This window comes from Mobula birostris, chromosome 10 (assembly GCF_030028105.1).
Source record: "Mobula birostris isolate sMobBir1 chromosome 10, sMobBir1.hap1, whole genome shotgun sequence".
Taxonomy (NCBI): domain Eukaryota; kingdom Metazoa; phylum Chordata; class Chondrichthyes; order Myliobatiformes; family Myliobatidae; genus Mobula; species Mobula birostris.
The window spans coordinates 34,880,468-34,897,746 of record NC_092379.1 but is presented as its reverse complement, the minus strand read 5'-3'; the positions used below and the strand labels follow the sequence as shown (position 1 = coordinate 34,897,746).

The 17,279-nt window shown below is 42.0% G+C and overlaps 1 long non-coding RNA gene across 1 annotated transcript in view; it reads right to left on the bottom strand.

Moving 5' to 3' along the window:
* The window catches only part of LOC140204472 (uncharacterized), a 36,099-nt gene extending 18,820 nt beyond the window's left edge, over positions 1-17,279 (bottom strand). Inside the window, exon 1 of the long non-coding RNA XR_011887633.1 lies at positions 17,213-17,279. This is a non-coding gene — a long non-coding RNA (uncharacterized lncRNA). The remainder of the gene's footprint in view (positions 1-17,212) is intronic.

Genomic DNA, 17,279 nt, shown 5'->3' with positions numbered 1-17,279 from the left:
GGGATTGCAGAGAATTGGTGGGGGAAGGGGAGACGGGAGTCACAATAGCAGTATGAGGTGGTTCATTTTGGTAGGTGAAATATGATTGTAGAATATAGTAATAATGGTAAGGCTCGTGGCAGTTGGAGGATCAGAGGGATCTTGGGGTTTGAGTCCATAGGACGCTCAAAGCTGCTACGCAGGTTGACTGTGTGGTTAAGAAGGTATACAGTGCATTGGCCTTCATCAACCATGGGAATGAGTTCAAGAGCGGAGAGGTAAGGTTACAGCTGTATAGGACCCTGGTCAGACCCCACTTGGAGTACTGTGCTCATTTCTGGTCATGTCACTACAGGAAGGATGTGGAAACTATAGAAATGGTACAGAGTTCCATCTTATTATACCTTCCTTAATTTTTTTAGGCTGATAATTGCATTCTGATAATTTTGCCAAATCCAATGATGCCCAAATATTTGACGGACTCTGTTTGCCATGCCCAAGGATATCTACTTTCAATTTCCCTTGGTGGGCTGTAGTTAAATGAAAGTAATTGGGTTTTATCTATGTTGATCTTGTATCCTGATAAGTGGCCATATTGTTCAAAGGATTGCATCAATTTAGATAACGAGTATATTGGTTGCCCTAGATTGATCAAAATGTCATCCGCATAACAGGCCATTTTATGTTCTGTCCCTTTAATGGTAATTCCCCTGATATCTTCATTTTGTCTGATGTGTTGCACAAATGGTTCCACATATAATGCGAAGAGTAGCGGTGACCATGGATAACCCCGTCTCATGCCCCTTTCTAGGGTGAAGCTATTAGATAAATATCCATTGATTTTAATCCTAGTGGTAGGATTGTCATATAGTGCCTGTATAGTGTTTTCTTGGTCTCAGTTCAAGGATTGAATTTATTAAAATGAATATACTGCCCAGACTACTTTATCTCTTTCAGACCCTACCAATAGAGTTTAACCAAAATCAATTCAATGAATGGAAAAAGATACTATCAAGATGTATATGGCAAGGTAGAAGGCCTAGAGTTCGTCTCAAAACTTTGCAATAGCCAAGGAAAAGGGGGGATGGGGCCTACCTTCTCTTGGAGATTATTATTTTGCAGCGCGGTTGAGAGCTGTGATATGCTGATGCAACCAATCATATGATGCTCAATGGAAAAACATTGAGGAGAGGATACTTTCCATCCCCATACAGGCAATTTTGGCTGACAACAACCTACAAAGTTACATAAATACTACTGATAACCCATAGGTGAAATGGACTCTCAAAATATGGAACACTCTTATAAAAGAATATAAACTAGAGAGAGACATTGCAATTCTTAAATGGTGTGCATATGACTTGGATTTTATGCCGAATAAACTGAATGCTAGATTTAAGGACTGGACAGCTAAAGGAATAACAGCTATTTGCAATATAATGAAAGAAGGAACATTGTTTAGTTTTGAAATGCTCAGAGAGAAACACTTATTAGAAAAACAAGACTTTTATCGATATTTACAGATGTGACAGTATGTTAATAGGACGGTTAAAAATGTAACCAAGGCAAGTACATGTTTGATAGAGCTATTTAGAAAAGCATATAATTCAGACAACAGTAGTAGAATCATTTCAAGTGTGTATAAGGGTTTGTCAAATCTTAGACACATTTGACTTCATACATTAAAACAAAATGGGAGAAGGAAGGAGGGATAATAGTATCTGAGGAAGAATGGACAATAATATGGAGGTATCAATGGAAGTGTACCACTTCATAGAAATGGAGGGAGTTTGAATCTAAAAATTTGTAAGATATTTTATTACACCCTCTCAGAAATCCCATTATGATAGTAACCTCCCTGTTTGCTGAAGAAATGGTAGAAATCAAAATGCAAACCGTTATCATATTTTCTGGAATGCCCTGTTATCAACCACTATTGGAGTGGGATACACAATGCCCTACTAGACATCTTTAAATGTGAAGTACCCTTAGAAAGTAAGACCATATATTTTGAGTATATACCTCAAGAATGGTTGAAAAGAGATCAATATTTAATGAATATACTGCTGGTGGCTGGTTAAAAAGACCCTTACCAGGAAATGGTTATCAGAGGAGAGCCCAATTTTAAATGTATGGATGGAAATTACAATGGACATTTACAAAATGGAGAAGACAACAGCATCTGTTAATCATAAGTTGGAACATTTTGATTCATACTGGGAAAAATGGTTTAATTACATAACACCTCAAAGGCCTGATTTTACTCTCACAAGTCAATGAATATGTTGTTAATAAAAAGATCACTCCCTACTTTGTACATAGTTTTCTTCTTTAGATTGTTCTTTTTTTCCTCTCCTTTCTGTAAGTGTATACCGCAGATAAATATCATGTGGAGATTTGTGACAAATATGACTATACGATATATATGTACAGTATCTGAATTACATCTTATGGAAATGTTTGTTTGATGATGAACTTCAATAAAAAATAAATTACAAAAAAAAGAAAGGGTGCAGAGGAGATTTACAAGGATGTTGCCCGGATTGGGGAGCAAGCCTTACGAGAATACGTTGAGTGAGCTTGGCCTTTTCTCCTTGGAGCGATGGAGATGAGAGGTAACCTGATAGAGATGTATAAGATGATGAGAGGCATTGATCGTATGGATAGTCAAAGGCTTTTTTCCAGGGCTGAAATGGCTAACGCGAGAGGGCACAGTTTTCAGGTGCTTGGAAGTAGGTACAATGGGGATGTCAGGGGCAAGTTACTTTATGCAGAGAATGGTGAGCGTGTGGAATGGGCTGCCAGCGACTGTGGTGGAGATGGATACAATAGGGCAGGGGTCCCCAACCTTTTTTGCACTGCGGACAGGTTTCATATTGACAATATTCTTGCGGACCGGCTGACCGGGGGGTGGGGGGGGGTGTATGGTTACCAATGGACAAGAGTAGCAGTCAAATACGTTGTGTTTACCCAGAGAAAGACTACAATGACCATGAAGCCTTGCGCAGGCACCACTGTGCACGTGTGACTTGCGCATGCGTGCACGTGCCGATTATTTTTCTACAAATCGTTTTTGGCGATTCTGTTCAGGGTGGGGCGGGGTGGTGTTAATCACAACCGGAATATAGGTGAGAAGTGGCTAATACACTCAATTTTGTTTCTAGAGGGTTTATCTAACGAATTTAATATTAAACACACAGTGCATATTTTCCCCGTATGAACATATAAAATCATTGCAACGCACCAATATCGCTGATTCAGTGGGAGCCCTGGGCTTGTTTCCCTGCAACAAGACGGTCCTATCACAGGCTGATGGGAGACAGCGATATTCAAAGGAGGTTCCTTATGTCCAGTCTATTCTGCAATTTAGTTTCTGTTGCATTCATTGCAGAGATATGTTGGAAATGGAGGCACGGATTTCAGTGCTTTCATGGCTATCTCAGGATATTTAGCCTTGACTTTGATCCAGAATGCGGGCAGAGATGTTATGTCAAACATACTTTTCAGCCCGCGGTCATTTGCAAGCTCGAGGAGTTGATTTCCTTCCCGCGCTGACATGGATGACGTGCGTGTAATGGCTCAACAGTGGGTGAGAGGGAATGAGGAAAAGTGCAGCTGACGCAGATCGCCAAATCATATCGTTTCCTCGTGGCCCGGTAGCGCATGCTCTGCGGCCCGGTGGTTGGGGACCGCTGCAATAGGGTCTTTTAAGAGGCTCCTGGATAGGTACATGGAGCTTAGAAAAATAGAGGACTCTGGGTAACCCTAGGTAATTTCTAAAGTAAGTACATGTTCGGCACAGCATTGTAAGTTGAAGGGCTGTAGGTTTTCTGTGCTTCTGTAATCTGGAAGTGATTGTACAATTATACATGGCAATGAAGGAAGCTTTGGGCATGCTTGCCTTTATGGGTCATGGCATTGAGTACAAGATTTGGGAGATCATGGCAGAACAGTACCAGATGTTGGCAACACTATATTTGGAGTCATCTCTGAAGTTCTGGTCTGGTCTCCTAGCTATTCAGAAGGATGAAACCGGAAAAAGTGCAGAAAAGCTTCACAAGGATGTTACTGGGACTGGTGGGCTTGAGTTCCAAGGAGAAACTGCTGGGGCTTTCATTCCTGGAATGGAAGAAGCTGAGTAGTAACATCATGGAGAATTTGAAATCATGACAGGCTGAGGTATGTAGAATGGTCACAGTCCTTTACTTACAGTAATGGAGTCTAAACCCTAAAGGAAAGAAATAAGGTGTGAGTTTTGAGGGACAACTCCTTCTAGACAGTGTGGTGGTTATATGGAACAGGTTAACAGAGTAAGTGGTAGAGACACATAAAATTACAATGTTTAAACAACATTTAGCCAGTTACATGGATATGGAAGGTTTCAGAAGGACATGGGTCAAACGCAAGAAAATGGGACTAGCTCAGTTCAGTAACTTGGTTGACATGGACAAGCTGGACCATTTTATATATCTTCATAATAGCTTACTTTTGTTCTCCATTCCAGTATCTGCAGTATGATGGCTCCAGGGAGCTCAAGGATATGGGTGGGATAGGAGAAGGGAGCGCTGGGCAGTCATGCAGCTAACGAGTGATGAAGCACATGGGGAACCACCGCTTCTTCTTATTTTGCCCACCAAGGTCTAACAACCTTTTTCAGGCTAGAATTCACATTAGCTCCCTGGAATACAGAATTCTAAAATGTCCACAGAGAAAACAGTCCTCCTCAGCTTCGTCTGAAGTAATTGTTAATCTATGTTGAATCCCCTGGTTTTGGACCCTATACAAAGGCAAATATTGCAGCATCAAGACACGTTAGAATCCTGCTTCATTGAATCGTCTCATCTTCCTAACGTTATTGAATTTAGAGCCATTCTGCTCAATTGTTACTTGAAGAAACATCTTTTTCACCAGAAATTAATTTTGTAAATCTTTGCAGTAATCCAAGACAATCATATCCTTCCTCAAACTCAAAGAATCACATATCTCAGTGGAAACAGTGAAATTAGAATCACATATCACAGTTTTATAGTTATTTAAATATAAAACTGATTTAAAAACTGTCACCTTGTAACCATGTTTTTTTAAACTTTCTTACTCCTTCAGCACAATTCAGGGAGAAATTATGGAACTGAATACAATCAACAGACAAATTTATGCAGAATTCACTTGACCAATCAACTATGCAGGAATTTCCAACAAAAATGAATTGAGATATCACAAATTCCCACCATGCCATTGTTGCCTTAAGTAACTCTATGGATACGAAAAACCTGCAAGCTCCTGAGCAAGTTAATCAATCAAACCAACAAGGTTGTGCGATAAACCGGCCAATTCAGCCAAAATAAGAGTTTAGTCTGAAGGTTGCAATTGTTTTGCCCTGATGACCAATAAAGCATCAGTAACAGCAGATTGATGGAGCCTGTGTTGTTTCATTAACTGCAAGTATCATATGACAATTGTATGTGAATTGCCTGGAGTCCATTTAAAAACTAATATAACCTTTCTTTTAAAAACACAAAATCTTAAAATTTGCATTTATTTTCTATCTCTTATTACTCATCAAAACTAGACTGTTGCTTGGATGTTTTCAGAGGATATTGAGACATGAGCTGCCAGACGAGGTGGTAAATGCGGGTTCTTTTTTAACATTTAAGAATAAATTGGACAGATACATGGATGGGAGGTGTATGGAGGGATATGGTCCGTGTGCAGGTCAGTGGGACTAGGCAGAAAATGGTTCGGCACAGCCAAGAAGGGCCAAAAGGCCTGTTTCTGTACTGTAGTTTCTATGGTTCTATATCTGCAGGAATGGAGTCATTTTAAAGTTCAATTAAATAATCATGCTTATTTTTATTCAGTTTTGGGAGCTGGGTATCATCAGCAAGGACAGTAATTATTGAATCACCTTGAACTGCTGGAGTCCTTTTTGTGAAAAGTACTTGCATAGAACTGTTGGTAAAGGAGTGCAAGAATTTATAGCATAAAAAATAGGAGCAGAATTAGGCCATCTGGCCCATTGAGTCTGCTCCACCATTTCATCATGGCTGATCCATTTCCCTCAACCCCAATCTCCTGCCTTCTCCCTGTAATCCTTCATGCCCTGACTAATCAAGAATCTATCAACCTCTGCCTTAAATATACATAAAAGCTTGGCCTCCACAACTACCTGTGGCAATGAATTCCACAGATTCACCACTCTCTGGCAAAGGAGATTCCTCCTCATCACCATTCTAAAAGGAGGCCCCTTCTGAGGCTGTAGCCTCTGGTCTTAGACTCTCCTACCATAGTAAACATCCTCTGCACAACTACTCTATCAAGTACTTTCAACATTCAATAGGTTTCAATGAGAATCCTTCCCCACCCCCGCACACAGCTCGTTCTTCTGAATTCCAGTTAGTACAGGCACACAACCATCAAACACTACTCATAGAATAAGGCATTCAATCCTGTAATAATTTATATGAACTTCCTTTGAACCCTCTCCCGTGTCAACACATCCTTTCTTAAATAAGAGGGCCGAAGCTGCTCACAATACTGCAAGTGTGGCCTTTATTTATACTCCATTCTTGGTTGGTGCAACTGTAACGAAAACCAGTTTCCCTCGGGATCAATAAAGTATGACTATGACTATACAGCCTCAACATTACATAATTGTTTTTACATTCTAGTCCTCTTGAAATGAATGCTAGCATGGCACTTACCTTCCTCATCACAGAATCAACTGGCAAATTAACCTTTAGGGAATCCTGCATGAGGACTCCCAAGTCTCTCTACACCTCAGATTTTTGTATTTTCTCTTAATTTAGGAAGTAGCCTACGCTTTTATTTCTTCTACCAAATCTGAAATCTTTTCCAGGTTTCCTGGTGCCTGCCTGCCTATTCAGCAGTTTGCTCACTGTCATGCCCAGCGCTAGCTCCAGGCATGTCCTGGGGAATCCCTAGCAGTGGCCATATCATGCTATTCCATAGACATCACTCCATTTCTAAAGAGAATTTTGCACAAGGACTCTCAAATGCCTTTGCGCATGTGATTTTTGAATTTTCTCAACTTTTAGAAGTTACCCTTTTATTTCTTCTACCAAAATCCATGACCATAAATTGTATTCCATCTGCCACTTCTTTGCCCATTCTCCTAATCTGTCTAAGTCCTTTTATAGCCTCTCTACCTCCTCAAAACTACCTGCCCCTCCACCTATCTTCATATCACCTGCAAACCTGCCCACAAAGTCATCAGTTCTGTCATCCAAATAATTGACATATGAACACGAGGAATTCTGCAGATGCTGGAAATTCAAGCAACACACAAAGTTACTGGTGAATGCAACAGGCCAGGCAGCATCTCTAGGAAGAGGTACAGTCGTCGTTTCAGGCCGAGACCCTTCGTCAGGATTAACTGAAGGAAGAGCTAGTAAGAGATTTGAGATTTGAGGATGTTGCCAGGACTTAAGGACTTAAGGATCTGAGTTATAAGAAAAGGTTGAATAGGTTAGGCTTTTATTCCCTAAGGCATAGGAGAATGAAGGGAGAATTGATTTAAAGATTCCAAGTATATTCATTATCAAAATTTGTACACAGAAGACAACCTGAGATTAGTCCTGCACAAACAGCAACAGGCGAGCAAAGAACATGTAAAATACCAAACCAGTAGAATTCATTTTAGTTCAATTCCTCACCTCACCACAAGCCAGGGCTATTCTTCACCAAAGCATTGATCACCCTAATCAAACCACTCAAAAACAGTAAAACAGGATAACCAGAATCCAGGAACACATACAACTTGAATCTTAAAGTCCCCTAAAAATGAGTCCACGGCCTTGCCGATCAGTACAGACAACGTGGATCCCAAGGCAAACGCAGGCAGATGGTGCTGAGCAACTGCCCGTCCTCCACTCTTGTTCTCGACGACTACAGTTTTGCTCAGTGCCTCAATCAGAGAGAAGCTATAGAATTGATCATGTGCTCGTGCCCCGTTTCCAGGCTACCAGGCCGCATACTCCACTCCAATCCTCATCAAACTTCCTTGGAGACAGACCACTCAATCAGCCCCAAAACACACCATCAAAATGTAAATCACAAGTTTGGATCATGGAAAGCTTGTTAGTAGAATCATATTTGAAAGAAGAAATAAGAGAAGTAGTTTTGTGAAACTCTGCAGGACATCGCCGTTGATCATGTTGTTCACACTTCATCTTGTAGAAGCTAGAAGTGCCTCAGGAACTGCACCACCAGTTCAAAAACAGTTACTGCCCCTGAACCGTCAGACCCTTGAACACTCTTTCTGTTTCTGGTATTCTCACAACTGATGGTCTCACTCTAAGGACTCTTATCTTGTTATTTCATGCTTATTATATATTTATATTTGCATTTCAACAGTTTGTTGTCCATTGATCCTGCCTACAGGTACTATTCTATAAATTTGCTAAGTATGCTGGCAGAAAAAAATCTCAGGGAGGCCATACTCATACTGATTGGGAAATCCTTCCTGTACATCTGACTAATTTTGCCCCATTTAACCTCCTATGGTGGTTAATATCAGGAAATTCCAGTTCTGGTTGCCTCATTATAGGAAGGATGTGGAAGCTTTAGAGATGGTGCAGAAGAGATTTATCAGGATGCTGCCTGGATGAGAGGGCATGTCTTATGGGGATCGGTTATGCATGCTAGGGTTTTCCTCTTTGGAACAAAGGAAGACGAGCAGTAACTTGATAATGGTATACAAGATAAGAGGCATAGTTCAAGTGGATAGCCAGACTTTTTCCCAGGGCTGAAGTGGCTAATATGGGGACACGTAATTCTAAGGTGATCAGAAGAAAGTATAATCTGGTACAAATGGAAGTTTTTTTTAAAATACAGAGAATGCTGGGTGCATGGGACATGCAGATATATTAGGGACATTTAAGAAACTCTTAGAAAGGCATATGGATGATATAAAATGAAGTGTTATTTTAGGAGGGAAGGGTTTGATTGATTTTCAGCTCTGCACAACATCATGGGCCTACGGACCTATACTGTGCTGTAGTGCTCTATGTTCTAAATTAAAATTACCTGCTAATACAAACCCAGTATTCTTAAATCCATTTGCAATATCCCTACATATCTGCTTCTCCAATTCCCATTGGCTATTTGGAGGCCTGTAGTACAATCCAAAAGGGATCTTTTTTATTTATAAGTTCTACCTATTTCACCTCAGTGGACATTCCCACAAGAGGAATCCTCTCTCAATACTGCCACTGCAATCTTCCACTCCTCTCTTCCTTCATTTTTATTATACCTGCAGCATCTGTACCCGAGAACATTGCACTGTCAGTCTGTGTAGCAGTTACACTTACCTGTTAGGATCCTCCCATTACAGTAAATGCAGCTGAGCCTACCACATCATCTCTTTTTCCTGTTCTTCATTCTGTTATGGTTTTTACCTTACACTATCTCAATGCAGTTTGTAATGAATTTATCTGTATGTAATGTGCAAGACAAGCTTTTCTCTATACAGAAATATGTGTGACAATATGAAACTAATTCCAATTCCTCCTGTTCCTTCTACCATCCTTTCATTATAGCTATAACATTCCAGTACATCCCCCGAATTTTCCTGCCTTACCTGTCAGGCTCCTGCCATTAAAGTAAATGCAGTTGATCCTATCGCATCATCTTCTTTTCCTGTCCTGTCCCCACCTATTGTTGGCTTTCACTTCTTTATTTGCTTCAACATTCTTATCTGCCACAACACTACCTTGTGCTATGGCCCATACGGGACTTATTTATTTAGAGATGCAGTGTAGAAGAGACCTTCCAACCCAACAAACCGAGCCATCCGGCTACCTACCTATTTAACTCTTGCCTAATCACAGGACAATTTACAATGACCAATTTAGCTACTAACCGGTGCATCTTCTTTGGACTGTGTGAAGAAATGGGAACCCAGAAGAACCCATTGTGGTCACATGGAAAATGTACAAACTCCTTGCAGATGACGCCAGAAATGAACTCTGAACTCTGACGTCTGGAGCTTCAGCATCGCATCAACAGCTAGGCTATTGTTTAAATCTACACTAGTAGTTCCCCTTCTGTTCAGATGCAACCTATCCCTCTTGTCTAGGTTACCTCTGCCTCAAAAGAGATTCTCAGGAGTCCAAGAACCTGAGCTATATCAGCTAATCAGCCATATATTCCTGTCTTCATCACTATGTGGCACTGGGAGTAATCCAGGGATTACAATCCTTAGGGTTCTGTGTTTTTTCACCTTCTACCCAACCCCTTATATTCATTCAGCAAGACCTCATCCTTTTGTCTATGCTCTGGCTACTCATTCTGCCCCTCCACCCTGGGGATGTTCTAAAACGCTTGGGGGTTAAGCAACAGAACATCCTAGATTCTCATTCATGACCACGGAGTTTTCAATCTGTCCCACTAACGACAAAGTCTCCTATTACTGCAGTTCTCCTTGATTCCACACTCTGTTGCTGTACATCCAGGTCAAAGACCAAGGCTACGAAAGCTGCTCTCCTCAAAAATTTACATTGCCACAGTCCTGCATGGTCAGCTGATCCAGAAGATTAAGCCCAGGTATCCAAGACGGATTGGCAAACAGGAATTAAAATTGGCTTTAAGACAGAAGGTAGTGGTGAACGAGTGTTTTTCCTGATTGTTAGTCTGTAACCAGTGATGGACAACCGGTAATGGGACGCAATATCAGAATCAGGTTTCCCATCTCTGACGTATGTCATGAAATTCGTGGTTTAGTGGCAGCAGAGTCATGCCAACCTAAAAGACTGCTATTAATTACAATAAGAAATATATTTTTTTCTCACCCTTATGGGTGGTGTATATGTGTATTTTTCTCTCAAACTCAGGTCCTCTACCAGAGGACTGGGAGCTTAAAGGGTCGGCACAGTATCCTTGCTGTTCTTTGTAGTGCGCTCTTCTGGACCAAGATCTCAGATGTTGTTCCCAGGATTTATTGGAGCCATTCTCGCAGTCCAGGTGTCACAGTTCCAAGTGCTCCTATCACCACCAGGATTACACTGGCTTTAATATTCCACAACCTTTCCATCTGCTCTTTCGAGCTCTGGTATTTCTCCAGCCTCTCATATTCTTTTGTCCTGATGTTACTGTCATTCAAGATTGTCACATCTTAAATGTTACTGTTTTTCTCATGTTCCTTGTCCAGTATTACCATGTGTGGTTGGTTGGCCAGTACCTGCTTATCAGTGTGTATTTGGAAGTCCCACAGGATCTTAGCTTTGTCATTCTCCATTACGTTCTTGGGTGTTTCCCATTTGGATTTGGGAGTGTCCAATCCATACTCAGCGCAGATGTTCCTGTACACAATCCCTGCAACTTGGTTGTGCCGTTCAGTCTATGCTGTCCCTGCCTGCATCTTGCACCCTGCTACTATGTACTGGATGGTTTCGGTGGATTCCTTGCATACTCTGCACTTTGGGTCTTGTCTGGTGTGATAGATCCCTGCTTCTATTGCTCTTGTGCTCAGCGCTTGTTTTTGTGCAGCCATGAGCCGTGCCTCTGTGCCATCCCTAAGTCCTGCCATTTCCAGCCATTGGTAAGACTTTCTTATGTCAGCCACTTCGATACCTGGTGATGATACATCCTGTGCAGTGGCTGGTCCTGCCATGGCCTCCGGTCCTCTCGCTCTGCTTCACCCACTTCCATTTCCATCTCTCCTGGCTGCTGTCTGAGGTATACTCCTAGCAAGTAGTCCTCAGGGGCCATCTCCTTGACATGGTCATGGATATTTTGCATTTCTTTCAGGAATGTGGGAACCTTGATACTTTCAAGTTCCCATCCTCCTTTATTCCAGCAGGTGTGCAGTCACTCAACATTGGATGGAATTCCCCCAAATATTGTTAGTAGTTTCCAGGTCTTGATGTCAGCGGCTTCTATTTTGTACCTTGGCCAGCGCACTGTTGCAGCTGGGTAACTGATGGCTGGTATATATAAATAAATAGTGTGAAAAGAGAACAAAAATAGTGAAGATGTGTTTACTGCTTCATAGACCATTTAGAACTCTAAGGGCAGAGGAGAAAGAGCTGTTTCTAAAATGTTGAGTCTGTATCGTCAGGCTCCTGTACCTTCTCCCTAAAAGCAGTAATGAAAAGTGGGCATGTCCTAGATGGTGGTCTTCTTAATGAGGAATGGAGCTTTTTGAAGCACATTTTTTGAAGATGTCTTCAATGGTAGGGAGGCTAGTGCCCCATGATGGTTGAGTTTACGACCCACCGCACCATTTGGAATGGAGGGGCCACTACACGATATTATACAGTGACCCCTCCATAATAGACAGTGATACACATATATACTGTAAGGTTAAGTAAATCTACTCTACCTCATGTGTTGGTTCACTCAACTATCTGCCACAGTACCTGTTTCATCTTGGTAAAAGGAATTGAAATTCCTCAGCCAGATTACATTCAATGCTCTCGCTACTTTCAGTCTTTCTTCCAAATGTGGAGCAGCACCAATTCATCAGCTAATGGCAGAAGGCCAGCTGCTGGTAATCTACTCCCTCCCGCCCATGTACAATTTTGTCAATGCCTCTGATGGGTTTGTCCTACCCGCGGGATATGACGTGCTCTGAGGTTGTGACAAAGGAATTTGGCACGTTGGTATAATTATACAAGAATGACAATTTCAGCCCATTATTTGACTAGTTCATGGTACAGAACTTTCAGTTTAAACACCAATTCTCAGATATTTGTTTGAAGTCTTATGTAAGGTTGGATTAACCCTTTGCAAACTTACCATGTCCAAATTTACTGCCAAGTTCAATACAAGGTGATAGTCTAATTTTATTCCTTGAACACAGAGTATTGGAATAAATAAGTGGCGCACAAAGCTGTCATGGGGCCATTTAAGAACATAAAACAATACAGCACAGCAACGGCCATTCAGCCCACAATGTTGTGTCGAACCAGCTAAAAAGAAAATCAAAAACACCTACCTAACCATTAATCACTCCTACCTACACCATGTCCATATCACTTCATCTTCCTTACGTTCATGTCTATCCAAACACCTCTTAAAAGCCTCTAATGTATCTGCCTCTATCACCATACCAGGCAGCACCGTCCAGGCATCCACGACTCTGAGTAAAAACTGACCTCTCACATTCCCTTGAACCTACTCCCTCTCATCTTCAGTGCAAGCCCTCTGGTTTTAGGCATTTCAACTCTGGGAAACAGATACTCTCTGTCTACTCTATCATGCCTCTCATAATCTTATAAACCTCTATCAGATCTCCCCTCAGCCTCCAATGCTCCAGACAAAACAATTCAAGTTTATCCAGCATCTTGTAATAACAGGCAGTATCCTGGTAAACCTCTTCAGCACCCCCTCCAAAGCCTCAACATCCTTCCTACAGTGGGGCGAAGAAAACTGAAAGCAATACTGCAAATTGGCCGAAGCAGAGTTTCTTAAAGTTGTAGCATAGCCTCCTGATTTTTGAACTCAGTGCCTTGACTCATAAAAGCAAGCATTCCGAAAGCCTTCTCAACCACATTGACCTGTGCAGCCACATTCAAGAGCTATGACCTTGGATCTCAAAATCCCTCTGCTCAGCAACACTGTTAATTTGTTCTACAAAGTGCAACATCTCACATTTATATAGGTTAAACCCTGCCTGCCATTTCTCAGTTCATATCAACAACTGATCTATTCTGCACTGTATTTTTCGCCAGTCTGCTACACTATCCACAACTCCACCAACCTTGGTATAATCTGCAAACTTAGTAACCCACCTGTCTACATTTTCATCCGGGTCATTTATATACATCACAAATGGCAGAGGTCCCAGCAGAGATCCCTGCGAAACTCCACTAATTATAGACCTCCAGATCGAATAAGTCCTTTCAACCTCTATCCTGTCTTCTATGCACAAGCCAGTTCTGGATCTAAACTGCCAATTCGCCGCAAATCCCATGCATTTTAATTTTCTGAATTAACTTCCCATGAGGGATTTAGTGAAATGCCTTACTGAAATCCATGCCCTATCCTCATCAAACTCTCTGGTCAAGAAACTCAAATTAGTAAGACATGGCCTGTCATGGACAAAGTCACACTGGTTCTTCCAAATTACGCCATGGGTTTCCAAATACTCATATATCCTACACTCAAGAATTTTCCTACAACTGATGCAAGACTCACCAGCATTTTCTCTTGTTAAATAGATTAAAGTCTGTCATGAGCCTTGTGCCCATCAGGCTGGCATGAAGCGACTGAGAGTACGAGACTCCCCCCTGCACCCCCCCCAGCGGTCAATCACGAGGTTAAACCCCTGCATTTTTGCCGGTACCCTTTCTCAGCTGGGTAGACTGGAGCATTGTGTGGTTAAGTGCCTTGCTCGAGGACACACACACTGCCCTGGCGAGGCTCGAACCCACGACCTTCAGATTGCTAGTCCAATGCCCTAACCACTTGGCCACGCACCACATACTTATTAAATAGAGATACAATATTAGCCACTTGCCAATTCTCTGGGACCTTGCCTGTGACTAAAGAGGACACAAAGATACTGGTCAGGGGCCCAGCAATCTCATCTCTTGCCTCCATCAATAACCGGGTGTAAATCCCATCAGGCCCTGGGGTCTTGTCGACCTTACTACTCATTAGGAGGCCCAATGCTTTCTCATCCTTCACTACTAAATGCCCTAATATATTTATACGCTCAGCACTGATCTCCTGGTCCTCCATATACTCTTCTGGTAAATACTGAAGCAAGGTACTCACTAAGTACCTCACTCACATTCTCCGTATCCAAGCAAACATTCCCCCGTTTACCCTTGAGCAGTCCGACTCTCTCCATAGTTATCCTCTTGCTCTTGATGTATGTATAGAAAGCATTGAGATTCACCTTAATCCAGCTTGCCAAGAACTTTTCATGGCCCCTTCTGGCTTTCCTAATTCCCTTCTTTAGTTCTTTTCTGGCTTCTTTATACTCATCATGTGTTTTGTTTGATCCTAACTTCCAAAACTTCAGATACTTTTCCTTTTTCTTCTTTACTAAATTCAACTGTTGATCGAAGGTTCTATTACCTTTCCATCCCCGTCCTTCCTTCTTGCAGGAACATACCCTTCCTGTATTCTGTACAATTCATCCACATGTCTGATGTGAACTTGCCAGAGAAAAGGTGTTCCCAATTTAGTTCCTGTCTAATGTTCTCACAATTTGCCCTACTCCAATTTAAAACTCTCTCACAAGGAGCATACCTATCCTTATTTATAGCTATTGTGGAAGTTAAGGAGTTGTTGTCACTGTTCCCTAACATCACCTACTGATGAAGGGTCTCGACCCGAAATGTCGACTGTACCTCTTCCAACAGATGCTGCCTGGTCTGCTGCATTCACCAGCAACTTTTATTCCAGCATCTGCAGATTTCCTCGTGTTTGCAACTGAAAAGTCAGTCACCTGACCAGGCTATTAACTAAACACCAGGTCCGGTACGCCTCCCTCTCAATGATCCATCCACATATTGATTTAAGAAACATTCCTGGATACACTTTACAAATTCTGCCCCATCTAAACCCTTTACACTAAGAAGGAGCAACACACATCAAAGGTGCTGGTGAATGCAGCAGGCCAGGCAGCATCTCTAGGAAGAGGTACAGTCAACGTTTCAGGCCAAGACCATTCGTCAGGACTAACTGAAGAAAGAGCTAGTAAGAGATTTAAAAGTCTTTTCAATCTCTTACTAGCTCTTTCTTCAGTTAGTCCTGACAAAGGGTGTCGGCCTGAAACGTCGACTGTACCTCTTCCTAGAGATGCTGCCTGGCCTGCTGCGTTCACCAGCAACTTTGATGTGTGTTGCTTGAATTTCCAGCATCTGCAGAATTCCTCGTGTTTGCAACACTAAGAAGGATCCAGTTTATGTTACGAAAGTTGAAATCCCCCATGACAATAACCCCATTACTTTACCCATTTCTTTAATCTGTTTACATATCTGTGCCTCAATTTTCCAGTGGCTATTAGGGGGTCTGTAGTACAATCCCATCAGTGTGATTGTACCTTTCCCCTTCCTGAGTTTCACCAAAACAGCCTCACTGTCTGACTCTCCCCCACCACCAATTATGCCTCCCGAGTGCAGCTGTGATATTGTTCCTGATTAAGAACTCTTTTACATTCTCCTCTACCTCTTCTAAAATTTCAGAAACCTGGTCCATTAATCAACCATTCCCGCCACTCACGGTGAGGATGACAGATATCCTCACACGAAGGACTTCAGCCAAACAAAACATAAACACAGTAGATTCTGCAGATGCTGGAAGTCCAGAGAAACATTCACGAAATTTTGGAGGATCTTAGGTTAGGGAGGGAGGGAGGGAGGGAGGAGGGAGAGGAGTGGTCGTTCCCTCCCTTAGGTCAGGCAGCGTCTATGGAAAAGAATTAAGAGTCGATGTTTAAGGCTGAAACTCTCCATCAGGACAGCAAAGGGATTTTCATTAGCAAAGCAGAAGGGTTTTCAATGACAGGTCACTAATTTTAAAGGGTATCATCGTTAGATTGTATATTTTTTGCCCTCCAGATTTTGAACCAAATAACTGCATTGTCTTATTGGGATTTGCACTCTTACTTCTGGATTTCTTGTGTGGTAAATTAATCACGGTGTCACCCCCATAAATGACTAGCCCAGGCCTCTGGAGTAGCAGTGCCATCAACTTACACCCAATCTTGCCCGCTCAGCTAAAGTTATGTCTCTGCACCTGAATAATGCATTTCATCCATTCAATCGTGTTTAAACTCTTCTTCACTCGATTTAATCAAGAAATGCAACAGGAAACTGCAACGATGGAAAGTATTTTGTTAACCCTATTTTGAATGATTAGAAATTTATATCCCAAGTGCAGAAGTTGCACGTTGGAAATAATTACATTCTGAGTTTGTCTTTCCTGATTTTCCAAACTCCCAGCGCCATATCAAATTTCGATCGGCTGCACTCTGTCCAGTCCCCTCCTCACGTTCCGCTTGTCACTATGCTGCCCATCAAAGGAAGAGGCCAATAATTTCCTCTCTTAGTCAAATTGGTCTTGAAGCCCCACCTATGCACAGTTGCGCCTCCAATAACAGAGCATGCGTTTGATGTCCCTGCGGCTGATATACGACTTACCTCTCCGATTTAAGCGCAACGTTTGCGATTACTTAAGTCTCAGACTGAAACCTGCAGCTTATACCTTGTTCTGGCCTACTCACAGCATTAGCCCTTCCTTTATGCCCCATATCTCTTACCAGTTTCGACCCACTCGATCCGTTTACTCCGTCGCCATTCCACCCTTTCTGCAGAAGGGAATCCAAC